At 40.0% G+C, this 21,783-nt stretch overlaps 1 protein-coding gene across 4 annotated transcripts in view; it reads right to left on the bottom strand.

The window, feature by feature from the left end:
* LOC134542076 (dachshund homolog 1-like) overlaps positions 1–21,783 on the bottom strand; it is a 544,392-nt gene that overhangs the window by 206,725 nt on the left and 315,884 nt on the right. The gene's annotated exons all lie outside the window — the stretch shown is intronic.

Here is a 21,783-nt window from a genome sequence, read left to right as displayed (position 1 = left end):
ATAGTCCAAGTTATAACATAGGTCACTTTAGTTTTAACGAATTTATGGTTCAGCATGTTGAATAGCATTAACAGTTATGAGGTCATTGCATTTGTTTGCACTCTTTCGTTATAGTTTGATAAAAATAAATATTCCAAAATTGATTTATCTTTCCAGGTTAATCTTTGTCTAAAACCTTATTTGTCCAAATGTGTCGTGAATTGACACATGCGTACACCTGGTTGTGTTTGAGAACAATTTTACGTATTTTTGGCGGCAGCGGTGATTTTATAATATCGTTTTTACTCGATGAGATTATAAAAAAAAATGATTATTATAATTTATGATAAAGTTACCATTACCACCCACACGTTTAATTTTGTTCGCAGGTAAGTAGCAGCTCATCCATTAAATTTTCTTCGAACCGTGTTGGAATGATTAAAAATAATTTGTGTGTAAGAACCGTGCACACAAACTGTGTATATTAAAACATTAATTTTTTTAATTAAAACGCAAATTTTTGTCATTTTACTGTCAAAATCGTGTGTATTGGCACAGGCAGTTTAGGTTTTTTTTAAAAAAAGTGATGTTATTCATTATGTGGGAGTTTTCTAGCAAACAGTATTTCAAATATTAGTTACTAGTAGAATGAAGGATGAACTGAGTCATGTTACTACTTAACATTGAATGATTCCAAATATAAAATGAAGATATTTTTAAATACTAAATGTGAAAGAACTATGTGCATCAGCTCTTTACGACGCTAAGCGTAGAGGACTGAATACAGTTGTTCGCCAAAACCTTTTTGTAGGACCTTGAAGGATCCATTAAAAAAGCATCTGAAAAGATGTCATCCTGAATAGCTGTTGGGAAATTTACAGAATAGCCAACGAAACATTTCCATGAAAGCACCCTTAAGGCTTTTTAGAAGCTTGTGACGCTTTCTTCAGTAGAAATGTGATGGTCAGTAGTTGAACCAGCCAACTGGTATCCACGTTTTTTTTCTGAGTTTTTAATATTGTGAGTTTAGCAACTTGGAAGAACGTGTAATTAAACATTACTCGTTATAATATTGCGAAGAATCTGTAAACACAAGCACATGACCGGCAAAAAAAAAGTGTTTTCTTCTATTTGGTACACAAATTTGTTTTATCGTCGAAAGAATTTGGACGTCTTTTCACGAAAAGTTTCTCGCTAAATTTCAAACTTATGTTTGAAAGGATTTTTCGATAAGGCTGCATCAGTGAAGAACGCACCCGAAATCAGCCTATGCTAGCAGAGGTCTATGCAAAAAAAAACTGAAGTATTTATTCCATGGCGCGTGATTACGATTATTCCCGTTTCCCAGATAAGTTACGGTTTTTCAAGGGCAAGCGTACCCCGTCAGTGAGAGGCTTTTTAATTTACACCCATCCGTCTAGACTGTAATTTATTTTTGTAAATGGAACAATTCATGTAAAATTACATATATCTGTAAATTTGTACATTTACATGAAAACATCTGCATCACTAAAAAAAGCGTACGCAGTAATACCGGCGAAAAGTTATTGGTAAACCGTTACCTGAATAGCTTTCCAATATTATCTGCGCGCATTAATAAGCATAATAAACCCAAATATAGTCGAATTATTTAATATGCCATTATCTTTTACACGGCTTAAAAAAATTATCCGTGAATGGAACATCAATTAAAATATAAAATTATGCCCAATTTTCGTAAGAAACAGTATTATCTCTAAAAAAAAGTATTTCGTACATGTATGAAAAAATAACCTTAGCAGTATGTTGTACGAAGTTACGATATTTTTCTTGTAGTATTAAAAACTATTTCTTGGCGACTGGTTTCCAAAGGAGTCTTTGGTAAAATAATGTGTATAAATGCGCCCTTCCTTGACCGAGGAGGAAGGGAAGCCTTCATTTCACAGACGAGAGAGCCATACCCGAAGTTCCCCGAAGTTCATGCTCGCTTTTTTTTTGTTCTATCTCATTGTATAAACCGGTGTGACATTAAATTTTACGGTCGATTAGGATAGGTTAGCTACAACATAAATACTTAAAACAATGTTGATGGTTGGTTATATTAGGTAAGTATAGCTACATTAAAAATACTGTAAAATCATTTTATGGTTGCTTAGCAAATAACTTTTTAATATGTAGCTATCCAGGGCTAGAAAACCGTTTACATTATTTCACAGTATATTTAATGTAGCTATCCTAACCAAATCAACCGTCCACAATGTTTTAAAGTATTTATATAATGTAGCTAACCTAACCTTTTACAATGAACAAAAAAAAATTGGTTGTCTGTAAAGTCAGTTTACGGACGATAGTTTAACGTGACAACGTCATAACAAAACATTGATGAAATAATGGCATACTTTTATGAATAAAATTGAATAAATTTTTTGAGTTATCACTATTTTGTATGGATACAAAGAAGGAGTGAAATGAAATCTACAATTTAATTGATAAATTTACTTTTGTTTGCACTCATTCATTCAAATGTTTATTACTTTAACGAAGAGATTATTTCAACTATAACTTTTATACGTGTTTGCTATTTAACTTCTTCCAATCTGTGTTATTTTGTTAAGGATGGGACGATGATAGGAAAAGTAGGAAACGAATGGGAGTGTTTCAAGATTGATGTGCCTCGAAAAAGTCAAATCGATGGTTGTTCCAATCGAGTGGATGAGAGATAGATGCGGCGCAAGCGTACAATGAGTGTAACGGGACACAGCGTAACTGGGAATTGTGCGTTACGGGACACTTTTTCGTGCGTGCAGCCGGCGTTCATCGATTTATTAGACGTCACGTCAAAAAAAAGAACCGAAGATGCACGATCGGGCGTTTGGCTCTCTCTTCTGTGAAACGAAGGATTCCCGAGGTGGAAGCTTCGACGGACGCGAGCCACTCCCTGCCCGGGCGTCACGCAGTCGATTATCAGCCAGCGAACCACCTGTCGGCGCAGGGGCGAGACCATCCACGCAGGAGCACCCCGAAGGAACCCCGAGCCGGGGGAACTGCTATCTGGCGTCAGCTGGTCGCCTGGATGGCACGTCAAACATTTCAGGCCGTGATGGATCAGTGGGTTATTGCTTCCCGCCGCCAGGAGAGATATGTAATCAGTAATCACTTACATCGCGTAGCCGCGAGTGGGAGGGGGGGGGGCGGACCTCGGAGCGAAAACCACTCATATCCATCCATCCCACACTGCATTCGAAGTATTGGAAACAGTGCGGGTTTTATTTTATTGACGTGACAACGTCTATTAAATCGATGAACGCCGGCTGCACGCACGAAAAAGTATCCCGTTACGCACATTTCCCCGTTACGCTGTGTCCCGTTACGCTCATTGTACGCTTGCGCCGCATCTACATATCTCTCTTCCACTCGATTGGAACAACCATCGTTTTGACTTTTTCGAGGCACATTAAACTTGAAACACTCCCATTCGTTTCCTACTATTCCTATCATCGTCCTATCCTTAACAGAATAACAGAGATTGGAAGAAGTTAAATAGCAAACATGTATAAAAGTTATAGTTAAAATTATCTCTTCGTTAAAGTAATAAACATATTTGAATTAATGAGTGCAAATAAAAGTAAATTTATTAATTAAATTGTAAATTTCATTTCACTCGTTCTTTGTATCCATACAAAATAGTGATAATTCAATAAAAATTATTCAATTTTATTCATAAAAGTATGCAATCATTTCATCAATGTTTTGTTATGACGTTGTCACGTTAAACTATCGTCCGTAAACTGACTTTACAGACAACCAAATTTTTTATTTTATTTTTACTAGCTGAAGTACCCCGGCGTTGACCGGGCTAAACTACCCTTGGGAGCTGATTTTCGGAAATATAAAAAAAAAACTCGTTCTCAGTTGATGTAAGGAACATCTCTGCCATCTTTAAAGTCTGTAGGATTTTTACTTGAAAAACGGGAAATTTTCATCTTTAACCCCCTTGCTAAGTTTTAACGGAGACAAAAGAATGTATCAACAATGCAATAGTCGTTACCATGGGGATTTTCGACCAAAAAACGGGAAATTTTATCTGTAACCCCTCCCCTCCTCATATTACTTTCAGAGTATAATTTTCAAAAACTATTGTAATATGGTGTTTTTTTCAATGTTTTTAATAGGCTAGTATATTTCCACAATTTCATCATTATCTCATATATGAGGCTACAAACGAGATTAAATTGTTCCATTTTATTATTTTTGTTATTTAAATGACTCAATCGTATTGATTTGCTCCAAAATATTTGCTAATATTCTGATTATTTCAATCAACTTATCACTAATAGTTCCAACTCCGGGCGTTGAAATTAATCAAGTCAGGAGAATTTTCTTCGATGAGGTTTCAGCGGAAGACATTTCACTTTTCGAAACAGTAACTCACTATAGTTGATAAGGTACTCGAAACACGGACGAGCGCGACAGTTATCGAGCGCTGGCGCGGATCTGAAAGCTCTTTAGTTACGCCTTTGTATAAATAACCTAACTCTCTACATTTCCTGTTATTCACAAGAGACTAAATTTCGCGCATAACACAGTGACGCATATGACACTTGATCCATTGTATATTTCAAGCTCGATCTTAAATATATAAAGTACTTACAGTCATGGGGTCACCTTAAGATATTGCATCTTGCGCAATGATGAAATTTTATTTGATTATTCCAGATATTTCTGAAGCAGTATTTAATTATCTAAGTTTTAACGATTACTCCTCTGTAAAAAGAAGAAAGATGAACACTGAGAGACAGTAAAGTAATAAGTCAGGCACATTTTTTAATTATAAATTTTGTGTTATATTAGATAAAATGTAGCACATATCAATTTTAGCACATACCAATGTTAATGAATCAATTTTCAATCAATCTTTATACGCAATGTTTACACAGAATAATTTAGAATTAGACAGAAAAACTTTGGCAGTAGTACGGGCCACGAGTTAAGTTACGGTTGTATCCCGACTAGACGGTGCTTATACGCTACCTTACCCGAACGTCTTGGAACACCGCCCTCAACGACACGTGACTGTAGTAAGCAAACACGGTGGACGAGCGAGGGCCTTGAAAGAAAAAAAAAGGGGCCTTAATAAACAGCAATGAAGCGTCAGCCTCGAGTCGGCGGTTTGTTATTCGAAAGCACCCTCGGCTGGCAAACTCCGTTTCGGAAGCGGGTTGCTGCTCGCGTAATTACGTCTCCGGCCGCGAGTATTTACCCGGGGAGCGAGGTTCCAGGTGGCAGGTTCCCGCGTTGATAGCGACTGCTGCGCACACGTCGACGGGGACATAATTGCATCGTTTCGTGGCGTCTGCCGGCGCGGTGACAACACGCCTGTCGGCGGTTGAAATTTATTCTACGCTCTGAAACAACTTCCCACTGAAGCTGAATTATTTGACAGTTTTCCGCTGCCCCCACTTCACCAAAACCTTCTTTCCCTTACACCCATCGTTCCCCATTCAACCAAACATCATCATCAAAGCTTCCCCAACTGCGGGAAGCCTAAGATGTACATCAAGTTCTGTCCCCTGCCCGAACACGCCCGTATATTCACCTTCGGCCAACCTCGGGTTTATTTATATATAAGTATTTATTTTTCTCTGTTTATTTTAATGTAGCTATACTAACCTAACTAAACCGTCCATAGTGTTTTAAAGTGTTTTGATGTAGCTAACCTAACCGACCACTTTTAATATTTGAATTCATTTTTCCTGCGCAAAAATAAAACAAATCCCGAGGTTGGCCGAAGGTGAATATTCGGGCGTGTTCGGGCAGGGACAGAACTTGATGGACATCTTAGGCATCTCCCCCAACTGCTGTGGTATCGATTCTTCGAAGAGCATGGCAATAAGAAACCAATATTTTGCAATTTCCTATGTTTGGGATCTTAGCTCGAAAATTAAAAAAAAAAAATTGTGCTTGATTTAAATGTTTTTTTACGCATGACATTACTGATTATTCTGTATGTCATAATAAAAACCTGAAATATGAACAAACGAAAACATGGATACGAAAACGCGCAGAAAGCAAGACAAAATAGGGCGATTGAAGTCGGCTGATTTTTGCTTGTTTTCTGTGTTTTTGCATATTTATCTACTTTGTCGGTTATTGAGGTTTCTTTATGACATACATTTTTTAACCAGCAATTGCGTATGACCAAAAAAATATTACTTTTTCAATCAATATTCTCATTTGCAAGAATCATTCAGATAACATAATTGAACTTGGCAATTCCTTTGAATATAAATCGGTATGGAAAAAAAGTAACGCAAAATGTTGCGGCTATGTGTAAAAGGGTTATTTGAAAGTTTTTTTGAAAATGGCTGTAGAATGTAGATCGAGAAGTGTTACAGTAGTTGGTTCCTAAATGCATAGCTGATTCTATTCAATAATTTTCTTTCACCCTAATACTTAAAAGAGTTGTCTTTTCAAGTATAAATTATCCTTACCAATCAGACTTACTAAGTCTTACTTCTACTAAATCAGTAACTTGAAACAAAATGTTTATTACTGAGTATTTTAAAATCCTTCCTGAAAATTCTAAGATTGAACGGGTCGTTTAGTAAGTAGCACTTAAAAATACTCTGAAAGTAATAATATACGTATTTACATGCATGAATTCCAGGGGTTCTTATACGTCATGTTTGGTAATTTCTGTCATAAATTGCATTTCGTTTTGCTTTTTTTTTTGTAGACAAACCATGACACGAGTTAAGGGGAAAAAAATTTGTCAATTTCTATTGGAGGTTAGAATCCAAACCCAGTATTATTGCGAAAGCTGTTTTGTAGTGATACAGCTGTTTTCATGTAAATGTACAAACGTACAAATATCTGTAAATTTACATGAAGATTTCTGTAATAAATTTACAAACTAATTTCACTACAGAACATACGCTCGACCCCCACTTGCCGTGTGTTCGGCTCTTCCTCCAGCCTGGCAGGGCTTATCACCGCCTTATCGGCGAATGTCGTGGCAAACCACTCCGGCCCCAACACGGTACCGAACATTGCATTGAAATTACTGCTGTTTCCGCGCCGCGATACCGATGTTATTTTATTAGAGATAACGAAACGGGCCTAAAAGGGCACTCACTGGACGGATAAGAAAAAAAAATGAAAAAGGCGGCCATATGTCGCGCTTCTCCGTGGATGACAACCCCTGCTGGGAGCGAACACTCGACCAATTGATATCCTCGGACGTCGAAGGACACCCTTGGCGTTCAGTGGTGATGGGGTGTCCTCCCCACCCCTTCGCCGTTTGTTTTTATCTGACCTCGACTCGTTGTCGCCGCAGACGGGAAAAAGGCATCGGCCTGTTCACGTGTGTTTAGGAGGTGCATGGCTAAGGGGTCGTTAACACAACGCCGAACGTTCAATAACGCCGAATACCATAACGCCGAATGCCAAGTTGACCGAAACGCCGACAGCTAGGAAACTGCTGTGTTCCATAACGCCGAAATACAGTAACGCCGAAAAGTGTTCCTGCGGGGAGGGGGGTCCACAGGAGCAAAATGAAAAACAACTGAATGAATGTGTGTGTGTTTCTTAAATGTATCTTAACGCCGAAATACCACAACCTAACCTGACCTAGGCTAGCCTTACCTAGCCTAACCTAACCTTACCTAGTCTAACCTAACCTAACCTTTGTGGCAGTCCTGCAGTGACATTTTTCGGCGTTAATGTATTTCGGCGTTGTGGTAATTCGGCTTTGTGGTACACAGCAGTTTTCTAGCTGTCGGCGTTGTAGTCAATTTGGCTTTCGGCGTTATGGTTTTCGGCGTTATTGTACGTTCGGCGTTATTGTACGTTCGGCGTTGTGGTGCGTCCCCATGGCTAAGCATTGCTACGAGAAGGAACGTCCACAGACGGACAGCCCACGCGTTGGGCGTTAGGCGAGGGCCGTTCCAGCTGGTCGCTCCAGAGACTTGGATTTTCTTCAATCGCGCGGCCCAGTCATCGGCTGCCTTGAAATTCTGTAGCCTTAGCAACAACTACGCCTGTCACGGCACCGCCGTGTCTCAACCTCGCGTCTCGAGATTTTCCGGCCGATTCCCAGACGCGCTCCTTGGCAACACATAAAATATCTTTGTTTTGCAGAACACTTCTTGTGAAGCTGCGAGCGCTTTCCTCAGCCGCTCTGACAGTTCATGCAAAGCGAGTCTGAATGCGACCGAAAAAACTTTTGGGCTGTTTAAAACGAAAATATAAGAGACCTTAGTTTATTGCATTGTGATTATTTTTCCAATTTCTCTGTCCAGATAAATACTAAACGAAGAAAAATTTTAGAGGCAGCAAAAATATACTTGTGTAGGGCAGGTCATCATCAAAAGGCTAAAAAAATTTTTCTCTTTTTCTTTAACTTGCACTATACAAATATCGTGGCCGTTAATAGAGGGATAACTCGGATATTATTAACTCAACGTGCAGAGTGGAGGGAGACAAGACACAGTCTGCGTTGGGAAGAGGAAGCTAAAATAATATTTACGGCTCTCTCGGTTCTTATTCCCAAGAACATTTCCGAGAGAAAGAGAGAGAGAGAGATAATGGTTGGGGGGGAGGGGGGTGGTAAATATCCTCCGCAGGGAGAATCACGATGGGTGAGATGGGGGAGAGAGAAAAAATACACGTGATATCAACCCCCTAGGCGTCAGCTGGCGGCAAAAATCCAGAACTAATCCTTCGGGAGCCGCGGATGTGTAATTCCCCCCCCCTCCTTTACCATGCCCACGCGTACAACACGAGGCGCGAGCGCATCGCAACCCTCCCCCTCCCCCATGCCCGCCACAATTCTGCTGAGAGAAATGAAGAATTATAGTTCGCATTTTCGCCGCCAGGGGAGCGCGGTCCGCAGCTGCTTCGCACGGGGGCTCTTCGCGTCCTTCTCTCTTCTCCCCTGAGGAAAAATAAAAGGGAAGGAATAGAGAAACAAATACCTGATGCCAGCGAAACGTTCGTTCCCTCTCCTCCCCCCCTTCGCCCCTCACGCATAGTGCGCGCGAGGCCAGTATACAGGAATACGTAAGTAGGTAAAAGTGCTTCGCGAGTGCTTGAGGGGGGAAAAGTTTTCCAGAAGGCGGTTGCGAGGGTTTTTTCCCCGCTGGGTGGGAGAGCGGTTGAAATGTTGGACGAAGATCCACCACCGACTGCCGCGATATAAAACACGGGACTAAAAGTTGCGGAGTTGGTAGATTTTTTTTTTGGGGGGGGGGGGGGGAGTGTGGGAGGGAGGACGAACTCAAACGGCCCATTCCAGTCTTGCCGTCTAATGAGGAAATGCTTTTAAGAAAATACCAGGGCTAAACTAATGGAGACATCGGTAATGTGTTTTTTTTTTCTTCTTCCCTCCTCTTCTTTCGCCGAGGTACCTACCACCTAACTCATCTTTTCACGACCTCTTTGTACAAACATCTTTACGAAAGGAGAAAATAAAAATACTTCCTTGTCCATTTGAATGGCGAGGAATATTATATTTCCCCCGCTGGCACATTTTCTTCATCAGGTCGTTTGCCTCTTTGTGCTCATTAGGCACCTGGAAGTTGAGGGAATTTGAGGTGGTTGCAAAAGGAGGGGTGGAAGGGGGGTTGGACCAGGAAGAGAGGATTGGGTTATTACGGGAAGAGACCCTAAGGACATCCTTGCCTCTCAACGCGATCGGATTTCAACAAGTAGCGGCCAAAAGGGGGGGGGGGGGGGGGGTGCGACAGAAGGAACGAACCGCCCGTCTTCAGCGGGCGAGACTTTAATAATGCAAGGAGTTTGCTATGCGGGGCGCGCGCGTCAAGAAAAACCTAAGGCGGGTCCTTTTTCTCGTATCCGGTTGTAATTATTAGGCTCCGCGTCGGCTTTTTAGCTTTCCTTTGTGAAAAATTACCCCCGGGTTGATTCGCAAGTTTCGCCTTTTTGGAGGCGACAAAACTCGGTGGACTTGGGCGACTATTCATTCTGATGTTCTTCCGTATTCCGCGTTGCGCGGCTGAACACTCTCTGAAATTGTACAGAGCAAAATATTGTAAACACCCTCCGGTAAAAAGTCCCCTTTTTTACTTTAAAATGCATGTACTTAATTTAAATATTTGGACATACGTCATTGCAATTTGGCATTGCTTGTCATGGAAAAAATTTCTATACAAATTAAGAAAACAAGCCTACATCAGCTGATGTAAAACATGCAAATACTACACTGATAGCAGAATGTCAATTTCATAAAGAAGACTTAACGCTGAATTTCAACTTACTTCCCATCGAAAAAAAATTTATCGCGTGTATCTCAGTACACGTGACAGAAGTAAAACTTAGGTATTTGGCAATTAAAAACCTTTACTCTTAAGTGTTCTCTTTATATCGCTTTGGCGTCAGAAACGTTTCAAAACAATGTTTCACGAAAACCTTGAAATTGTAATTGCAAATTTTCTATCATCGCGCCCAAAGAAGTTTCACTTCAAAAATAAGTTTTTTAAACTTCAGGTAATTTAATCGTTATTAATTTCTCATGCCTTAATATCTCAATGTTGTTTATACAAACGGAAAAAGAAAAAAAAATCCATGTTATTCCTTAATGACCTAAAGGTTTTTGACTCACTTGACAGAATCCACTTATAAGTTATGAGTTTTAAGGATCAATAATTACCTCCAAAATTTATGAAGCCAAGTATTTTTTTTCTATGTCATCATATAACATTAGACACCGTAGGAACTTCGGCAAAAAAATCTAAATTTGACATGTAAATCGAAACTACAATGAAGTGGCTAAATAAAAGTTGGGATTCAAGTGAGTTATGAAATATAGAGCTCTTTAAAATTAAAACATTCGTAATTTTTCGTTTAATGTTTGTGTTGGTAAATTTTGCAAAGCAATATTTTATTTTTGTAACACGCGCGTTGATGACGGAATACTTAGTTTCTAAGCTTCAAACGAGGGACCTTAGTTCGTTATTTTGAATGTTTTTCCTGTATCATCACTCGCTTCTAAATCCCAGCTCGAACTTTCCCAGGTCCCAGGTCAGATAGTAACGTCAAAAGTTCAAGGAGCAAGCGGAAAAACCACCCATGCTGCATTTTTTGTTTCAGATTCCGGTGGTTATGATTTGGTTATGATTATTCGCACCAATCAATGCGGCGCGATCATAGAACGTAGCAGTGATTGAAATTGTATAATTGCCAATTTTTCAATGATTCTGCGGGAATCCCTAATTGTGTTATGTAGCAATAAAACGAATAGAGTAGGCCAACGACCAATAAAGAACCCTGGGAAATACCCTGTATTCTATGTCTTTGGACATATATAAACTGAAGAAAAATACTGAGACTACACTGGCGTTTATATGTTATGTCTATATTGGTAATTATTTTCTGGTATATACATTTGAGGGCAGAAATTGTGAACATCTCATTCCATTTCGTCCACGTCTTCGCAATGACGGATTTCCCGAAACTAAACCGGATGCACAGTAAAGTAAAGTGTACTGCCAGCTCGCTCGAACCCACTTGAACCAACCTGGCTGAAAATTCATTCCCTCAAGAAGTCAATTTAGCCTACTCGAGAAGGTAAGATTGATCCTACCTTAACGTCAGCATTTCGCCGCCTTTAGTCGACGAACCCGTAATCGTAGTGAAGTGAATCACAAAACGAAGTATGGCTTCTTGCCACCCGAACATCGCAGGGCTATGATGATGCCAAAAGGCATCCGTGAGTTTTGAAAAAGGGTCCAGTTGGAACGGGAAGGAAATCACTAACAAGGCAAGACGCGAACGAGTCAATAATTGTCCACCTATACGTCTGTACCCTCGCGTTTTCTCTTCTTCCGCTCGCACTTAGGTCAATGGCCGAATAGAACGTATACTTACGTAGGCGATGGTTTTTTGTTTCCCATTGATCCACGACTCAGATATCTCCGGCTACATAACGAGATAAACGACCAGTTACGCACAAAGCGAGTTGCGGCCGAAACTACGTGAGGAATCCTTTTCGTCTGTGAGGTTTCAGCCGCTCGTAGCACGACTATAGGTGGAAATTACGGCCAAACATGGGTATAAACATTACTTCATCTTCACGTAAAACAGCATAAAACTGAATTTGTACACACGAGAATGTTAACGTAAAAACACATTATAAGACTGTTTCTGCCCTTCCTTCCCTCCCTCCTCATATTTCAGTGAAAAGAACTTAATGTTTTTTTTAATATACTTCTCTCAATAAACTTAATAAGCAGAATATTACTTTCATTTTTGGACTGAAAAACATACATTCACTCACTGCTTTTAATCCGTACTGTTCCCGTAAAGTTTTATTCAAATTATCAGAACCTTGATTTTTGGTCATTCAGAAGAAAAAAACATTGAATGATTATTTCCACCAATGACAAATCATTAAAAACTACCAGTAATTAAAAGGCGAATACTGATCTTATTTGTTCGAACCTCTAGCAATACAAGTAAAAATAAAAATCTTGTGCATAATCAGCAGTATGACTATGTATCAAACACAAAATATTAACTATCTATGTTTTACTTTTAGCGTAAGACGTCTGAAACCTGCATGAGGAAAAATGCATGTATCACAAAAACCATCTGCTGAGGCGTCTTTTGAATTTCCATACATCTGGACACATTTTTTAGTGCAGCTCCCCTATTACATAGCATTTAGCTATGGGCTTTAGTCAGCATTAGGGGATTTGTGTAACTATTTTACCATTGTAATTGTTAACATGAAATAATATGTTCTTTTTACTGTTAGTAATGATCAGGCTGTAACATTTTATTTAAATAGTGAGAAGTTTATTCCCAGTATGCCAAAATGTAGATAAACAGATAAAATGCGAAATTATGGTAAAATAATTTAACATCGAAGATGGTCAAGACTAACCGTCTTAAAGAGAGCCAGTAAACAACAAAATAATTTTAGTGTTTTTGGTCTAAAAACTTTAAAGTGGGGAGTGAATGATGATGTGATAAACTTCAATGATGGTAATTTTGAAAGATTCGAAATGCTCCAGGAACTTCATCTCAGTTCATGACCCGATTCATTGAAGACTTTCAAATTTCTGGACAAGATGCGAATTAAAAAAAATAGCAGATATTGCAAAACTGTCAAAGAAGAAGCACGAGAGCAGAAGAGAAAGAGAATTTTGAAAGAACATGAAGAAAAAGAACTGGTACCATTATATGTGGCTGGTAGTCACTCATAACGAGAGTGGTGGAGAGGTGATTGAAGATAAATTATGTTTCTGTAAAACCATTTTTATATGAGAATCCTTACAGCAAAATATTTAAAATATATAGTGCAACATTTTTTAGAAAATATGTAAATCGTAAGAAATTCCCTTAAATAATATTAAAAAGTTGTTTCCATTGATCCTAGAGTTTTTATATTTTTTTAATAACGTTTAGTTTTTTATTAAAAAAGAAATAATTTTGAATCAATATTTTCCAGGCAACCTCTTAGTAATAAAAATTTTTCAAAATGCATATTTTTTTTATTTTTTTTAACTCAAAGTCTTACTTGAGTTTTGTTGATGTATAGACCTTGACCTTAATTCTAGAAAAATGCAGTTTTATTATATTCAACTCATTATCGCAATAACTACAAAGCTACAAAGATTAAACTTAAATCAAAACTTTTAATAATTATTATTAAATTACTGTACTAGAATTGTGAAGTAGTTTTAAGAAATTTCTAATCTAGGAAAAATGTATACTAAAATGTATAGAAAATATTTTTATTTTTTAAATTCTTAATAACTTTCTCCAAAAAATCAAAACAAATTATTCTAGTACAGTATAAATAAAAATTATATAAATAACACTGTTAAAATCTGTAAGTTCTATGTTAAATAGTTTCTAAGATAATAACACACATACATAGCAGATTTAACATGGGGAAGATAGGACAGTCCGACTTGTAGGACCCAATGATTAGAGCCAAGACCATAGAGAGGAACGAAGGGCCCAAGGGGCAGATGGTTTTGCCGGGCACCTTTCCACATTATTTTATTTACAGATTTTCAAATACCATTTTATAAAAAAATATTAAGACTGTTAACATTACCGTGGTCATAACTGTTAATGTGAACTGCACATAATACGTAACTTGGTTAGTAGGAATAAAATTGTCATTAAATGCTACAATCAAAGTAAACTCATTCAATTAGAATAAAAATCGAAACTCAACCAGGGCCCATCGGGGATCCACCCTCCCCCTCAACCCCTCACTCACGACGGCTCTCGTGGGAGTTCCTGGCTAATGAGCCAAAGGTTCAGAGTTCGATTCCCAGCCGGGTCAGAGGATTTTTTTTTAATTTGTTGAAAATATCCCTCCCGGTGTTCAGGACTGGGTGTTGTGCGGTCGCTGTACCTCCACACAATGCGGAAGGCAACGGGTGGATCACCACAGGATCACACTCCCCCCCCTCCCCCCGAGAGGTCCCCGTGTCTTGGAAAGCTCCCCGTTTGAGCGCGCCGCTCAAAGCCGAACTTCGTGATGTTCCCGAAGAGCAGCCGATGCTTATCGACGGATAACGGCGACGTTGCCACGGGCAACGAACCACGCTAGCTAATCCGGACACACGCTTGCACGCAAGAACAAAAAAGACAGTCGTACCACTTTAATCAACAGTTCCTTGGGTACGATCTCAGATGGTGGATGTTCGGATTCACATTAATATATATTTTTTTTCTAAAAATTCCTGAGTGTATTTTCCAGTCCGCTTAATACACAGAGACCATGCTGAATCTTACACGGTACTACCAATAGTCTAGCATCACGTCTGTAACCTAATCTTTGATTGATGACTTTGGCAGCAACAAAGTGCATTGATTTTTTAACTTCAAGTATTCATTAGTCGACTATTTACCAGAATAAATTAATTATCTTGTAGACATCGTGGTCACTAGATACGATAAGCGGTGATAATATAAGAATGTTGGCATTGTCGGAATGAACTGGGTGGGAGAGACATGATGGTCAGTCGAGAAAACAATGTCACTGTCCACCGCGATTTCTACTCGCGAAAAAATTTGGGGTTGCCCCCGCCGGGAATCGAATTTGAATCGCCTTTGTAAGAGGCAGGTGATCACATTGATCGACCACGGAAACCCCCAATTCATATGAGTTCCTTGCTGAAAAGTGTTACGAATTGACTTCATCCTACATCCGAAATTTGGTCTTTCTTGGGTATGCAAAGGCACAAGTAGGTCATACTTGTCGAAGTATTGAACCGTTGGTCCATTTTCAAATGCCGCCAATTAAGCATAAAGTTAACTCAATAGGTTTGACCAAGTTTTGGTTTATAACTCACACCACCCCAGACATACCCGAAGAAAACCTTTAAACACGGAAAGCCGAAAAGTTGGGCACTTTATGATTTCTTTGAAAATTGTCTCAGCCCAAAAGTCGATAATTAATTTAAAAACGTGTTGCTACGAAAGCCTCTGTAAAGGGAGGGGGGGGGTTTATGGTAGTAGTCTGATTCCGGACAACTAGATAAAAAAAAGAGTTTACATTAACTACGCCCATCCTGATTGGCCACATGTCACCCCAACATGGCCAGGACCAATCTTGGCAGTGAATGACCCAATCTATTAAATACGCCAGAACACAAGGCCTTTAGTTTTTAATCAACCTCAAAGTTTGCTGCAGCGTGGCAGGCCGCAACGTCGATCTCATCATCATATACTTGGACGTTGTCTCAACCCAGAAGCTAACAAGTAGCTAAGACTCGGACCCGACATCCTGTGATGAAGAATCCTCTAAAGTTAAATGGGATGGGCAACTGCTGTTCTGCTTCAGACGATAAACAATGTTGAGGGCTATTAGGCCTCGCCATCTTTCAATTTCAAATATTTTTTGCAGCTCGCAATATAGCTTCCGTGCTAACATTTCTGATATGGCATGGCATAGTAATTAGCTTTGGCTACTTGTTGAAGTTAACACTTGTAAACTGGTGTCATTATAATGATAGTTGTAGTCGCCCGCGAGAAATCGTAAGTTATTTCCTCGCTCTGGTTTCCTGCTAGCCAATCTGTGGTTGAAACAAGAATAGAACGTCTGGGTGATATGCTTGCCAAAAGAGCATGCCAAAAATCGGGAAAAATAAATAAAAATTCCAGTTATAGCAAAACGATTTTAAAAAATTCAAAATGTTGGGGCCTAATCCCTCTGAATGAAATAAGTAGGTTTGCATTAAGTGCCCAGTAGCCGAATGTGCGTGTAAATGTACGTGTGTGTTTGTGTGTGCAAAGGTAGGAAAGGAAGGGACGATCAGATGATTCGGGTTGTGGATGAAAAATGCACGAAACACTGCCCCGGCGAGAAGTAGGCAATCTGTGTACAGGTGGTATTGTTTGTTTCTTCGTCGGGGCCGTTCGGGGACCCATGGTTTCAAGGCACCTGCAGGTGAAATATGATCTCAAGCGGGTGTCAGACGGTGATATGATTTATAAAACACTCTTGGGGTGTGTGTTATGGGGGAAGGGGGGGTGTGATAATCCAAAAAAGGAGGGGACGAGGCAAAGACGAGGAGCAGGGATGCTGTCGGCACCGCTGCGACCTATCATCAGTCACCGGAGGAGAAGACCTCCTTTCGGACGAGCAGGTACCCCTTCCAAGCAGGGAGGGGGGAGGGGGGTTTGGAGGAGGGGTGAATCAGAGGCGGGGGATCGTGATTGGCGAGAATTGATCCCGAGTCATCGAGAAGACAGCCATCCGGGGACCCGCTGCCTGTCGGAGGTGGCAGAGCCGACGACAATTCTGACGCAAGAAGAAGTTGAAGTATCTATGCTTTTATTTTTTTTACTATGGCATGGTCTTGTTAGGAATAATCTCCCGGCGAAAAAAAAAACTCATTACTGTGTGAAGGGCGAATATTTGCTTATTTTTTTTCAAACCAGCTACGAACTTGAATATATTACCCATGTGCAGAAACTGGAAATTCATGCTCACTGTCTTCGTTGTACATGTTATACAGAGCATGGCGTAAACAATGGGGAATTAATTAATTCTTACTGGGTAGTAGGTTGAGGGAAGAGGAAAGGCATCCCACGTTTAAATTTTCAATTGTCAACACAATATCTCCATCAACGTACTTATACTCTGTGCTGGAGAAAAGTGTAAGAGGGAGAGAGGGCATAGCTACTCTCCCTCTCTCCTGGAGAAAAGTGTAAGAGGGAGAGAGGGCATAGCTACTCTCCCTCTATCCTGGAGAAAAGTGTAAGAGGGAGAGAGGGCATAGCTAATCGCCCTCTCTCCTGGAGAAAAGTGTAAGAGGGAGAGAGGGCATAGCTACTCTCCCTCTCTCCTGGAGGAAAGTGTAAGAGGGAGAGTGGGCATAGCTACTCTCACTCTCTCCTGGAGAAAAGTGTAAAAGGGAGAGAGGGCATAGCTACTCTCCCTCTCTCCTGGAGAAAAGTGTAAGAGGGAAGAGGGCATAGCTAATCGCCCTCTCTCCTGGAGAAAAGCGTAAGAGGGAGAGAGGGCATAGCTACTCTCCCTCTCTCCTGGAGGAAAGTGTAAGAGGGAGAGAGGGCATAGCTACTCTCCCTCTCTCCTGGAGAAAAGTGTAAGAGGGAGAGTGGGCATAGCTACTCTCCCTCTCTCCTGGAGAAAAGTGTAAAAGGGAGAGAGGGCATAGCTACTCTCCCTCTCTCCTGGAGAAAAGTGTAAGAGGGAGAGAGGGCATAGCTAATCGCCCTCTCTCCTGGAGAAAAGCGTAAGAGGGAGAGAGGGCATAGCTACTCTCCCTCTCTCCTGGAGGAAAGTGTAAGAGGGAGAGTGGGCATAGCTACTCTCCCTCTCTCCTGGAGAAAAGTGTAAAAGGGAGAGAGGGCATAGCTACTCTCCCTCTCTCCTGGGGAAGAAAGTGAAGAGAGAGAGCAAAGTTATTCTCTCTTTTGGGGAAGATTGTGAGAGGGAGAGAGGGCAGAGCTACTCTTTCTCCAGGGGAGTTGTAAGTATTTTTAGTAACCTGCCGCTCATTTCCTACACTCCTTCCCTTCCCATGTGTCGCGGCTGTGCAGCTCTCTCCCCTTGCCACAATCTCCAGGGGCCCAAATCATCCACCCCTCGCGCCGTCACGCATCCCAGCGACTGATGGATGAAGAAGCCAACTGTCTGCTGCAATAACCAAGTAGCGAAACACGGCGAAGACAAGAGCAGTTGGGGAGAGGGTGCGAGAGGTTGCCTGGCCTCATCCCGCCTGTTCAACTGGTTGAGATTTTCATCGATCGGTTGGCAAGCATGGGGAAAGGTGCGCACGCTGTAAAAACTATAGAATAAAATATAACTGTCCTCAAACGCAGTTTACAAAAATTTCAATCATCTTTACCCATAGAGTTAGAAATTTATCAGGATTATGCCCTTATTCCCTTTCACGCTTTCATTAGGACGCGTTATTTAATTAATTTTATTGTAATATCTGGCCGTTGGAAAGCCGATGTGGAACGCGAATATGCATTCGTCGAACCAAACTCGAACATTCGAGTTCATGTGATTAAACACGACGATGGTTGATACAGTAATCGAATCGCCACACACCGGCACGAATAACCGCAACAGGAAATGATTCCCCTCCGCGGGAGAGGATATAGGAGAGAGGAGATAGGAGGGAGTCGTGAAAGTTCTGGGGATGTTGCGAGTGAAGCCCTCGGTCGACCACTCCTTACCTCCCCCCCTCCCCCCGACCCAAATGTCTGCCTTATTCCCTTCCATTAGGACGAGTTATTCAATTAGTCATAGTTCAGTCGCCCGCCTCTTGCGATACTCTGATTTCCGGAGGAGAGACGCCCCAAGTGTACAGTCAGTGGACTGCGCGATGGACTCCCCCCCCCCCCCTCCTCGTCAACACAAACCAAGATCCACGAAAACATCAATTCTTTCTCAAATATTTTCATGTCATGTCTGAAATATGGTGTCTATAAGTGTTTAGTACGCAACTATTCCTTCTTCTATCTCATGTAATAAGAGGGTAAATCATTTTATAATATACATAAGACATTAATACTGTAGGCTATTTTTTGATTATTTGGATATTAGTTTGTTTGAAAACCTGAGTAATTTTTAATTTACTTCATTCTGTACAGGAATGAGTGTTAATTACATACAGTACGTTGTAGAGTTTAGCCTTAAGCGTTTGTTTTACACGTGTTTTATTGCATCCATAAATGAAATTACTAATGGGCATGCCTGGTATTTGGCAGCACTGCCTATCATGACCCACCTAATATTTAAAATTTAACTGGTGTGATCAAGGCATCTGTGGATGATATATGTGCTCGCCCAAGACTAATATGTAGAGGTACCACTCGAATGCGAGTGATTCTAACAAGATGGTGACCAGCGGGCCATATTTATGACCATGCCGTGTTCGGCACAGATAACTCACATGAACTCAGGAATGATGATAAAATGAATAAATGAATACATTAGATATTGAAGGCTCATTTGCACAAAGGTATTATCGACCGATAAGGGGTGGAAAAGTGGGCTGTAGCAGCAACGGTGTGTTTAGTAGCTCTCGGAAATGTCCGTCACGTTTCTCACTTGCAAAATTTACGGGTTCAAATCACCTATAATTGAACGCGCATAGCCTTAGTGGGAGGCAAGTGGTCGGGCTGCTTAGTTACTGTGGCTTCCTAATTAATTTCATCGTCCTTGTTTTGTTTTATTTACTTCTTTCTGAGCACGTGTTCCCACCTAAATCACGAATACATGGGTTGAGTGGCGCCTCGTTTGCAGTCGGGGATAAACAAAGGCTGACTTTTGACCAGTTTTAAATACCTTCTTTCGGTTAGAAATACAACACGATGCATATTCAAGGCAGAGTCCTGAGTTCTCAACATGCACGAAAAAATAAATTTTTCAGAGCCAGAAACAACTTTGTGACTTACTTCTTCCATGTTTTAATTCCAAAACTGGAAAGAAGAAAACTGAAAATTGGTTAAAATCAATTAAAACGTCACTAAAGTCAGGTTTAAATATCATCCATGCGTTCAACCAATTCTCAATAACTGTTACGCTTTTATAAAGCATAACTTTAATAACTGAAATATAACCATGACTGTTATAACCCAAAACACCAACTCATTGTGCATCCCACGGATTTACCAGAAATTAAATTTCACATAGTTGAGTTTTACGTGGAAAATATCTCACAGATTCCAAGAATAAGCCAAGCTTAAATATTTCTTTTGTGGGAAATATCACACTACCTGATACACTTAAAAAGGTAAAAACAATATGTATTCATTTAAATAATCGAAAGCCATATATTTGTTTATTAATTGTGTCACATACCTACCTTTTTTTTCATTCAGTGGTGAAAATCATTATTTATGCTGTTTTTTCTACTGATAAAGTAGAGTTCACAAATTTCATCGCATAGCCAGCACATGCGTGTATTCTAAAAATTATTCAACGAAATTTTATTTTCTCAAATTAGCAAACATGCAAAAAATGCTTTGAAACAAGGTCCCTGAGAAATTAGAGCAAATTTTTGCTAGGGTGTATTTTACGTAGGCTGTCTTATCTGTGACACTGAGAACGTACATAGTGAGCTTCGTGGACACTGGAAATCGACACGGTACCTGTCTGTTGAGAGGGGAGTGCGAAGGAGGGAGGGGGAATGGTACAGGAATAAGTGACTTTGTATGGATGCCATTTCGAATCTCGTTAAGACAGTCTCTGCCACGACATCCGACAGCGCGGCTCATTTCCTGCCTCACAGCGGGAGGTTGATAATTAGAGATGCTGATAAGAGAGGGATCCGAATAGGAGGGGGAAAAAAACTTTTTCAAACAGGGACATCGCGAAAATTTCGTACCAACGATAGTCGCCTGACATTTTCACCTCATACAAGTAAATTACTTCTCACGCTAAAATAAATAACGAATGTTTTTTTTTAAATATTCTGTTGCGCGTTAGTGTATGAAATTTTACAACCGAAGACTCTATATATTGGCAGTGAGAATTGGTCAGACGTATTTTCAGAACAGAACTGATTCCGACTTCTAATTCTTAAAACTCAATCTTAAACTAGCTTTCAGACATCCATTAAGTTTTGCTTGGAAAAGGACCAGTTGTTTTATATGTGCCGATGAAATACGGAGCTATTCAAAGTACATAATTATGAACACAGGTTAAATTTCTTCTCCAATGAAACTCTTTTAAGTATCTAAATTGCGTGCGATAGCCTACAATGTAGTGAGTTTGGAAAATGAGGTTTCAAAAGAAACCAAAGAGTATTCACCGCCAATTAAAAAAAAAAATTCCACCTATAATAGTTTGAAAATGAAATTGTTATTGTGATACATTTTTTATTTATTCTTTTACTAGGGTATTGCAAGAGCCTAATTTCATTAAAATAAACATTCTAATTCCAATTACGGGTTTGCCGAACACAGTCAACTCGCAGCGCAGTTCTTTCGAACATTAGTCAAGGACTTCCATCGACTGATAAAAGAAACATGTCCGAAATATCGACGTAACACCAAACGACACTCAAAGAGCCATCTCTCAATGTCCCACATAATTGCAAGCATTTTTTTTCAGATTTAATATCATTACTTATTGATACCAATTCATGACATTATATATATATTTATTTGTTTAAGTGTTATATATTAAAATAAGTACAAGCCTGTTGTCCAATTTCTAAAGTAATTCCGAATCAGGCTATCACTTGAGGAGCCCATCTAATTGGGTGGGCTTCAGAAGAAAAACACACGATTTGAAAACTGCTCGAGATATCCGAGTGGTTTCTGTTTGCGAAAAGCATTTAAGAATGCGCTGCGTGC

Source organism: Bacillus rossius, assembly GCF_032445375.1.
Source record: "Bacillus rossius redtenbacheri isolate Brsri chromosome 4 unlocalized genomic scaffold, Brsri_v3 Brsri_v3_scf4_2, whole genome shotgun sequence".
Taxonomy (NCBI): Eukaryota; Metazoa; Arthropoda; class Insecta; order Phasmatodea; family Bacillidae; genus Bacillus; species Bacillus rossius.
The sequence above is the reverse complement of the archived record's forward strand: the minus strand, read 5'-3'. Positions and strand labels throughout refer to the sequence as shown.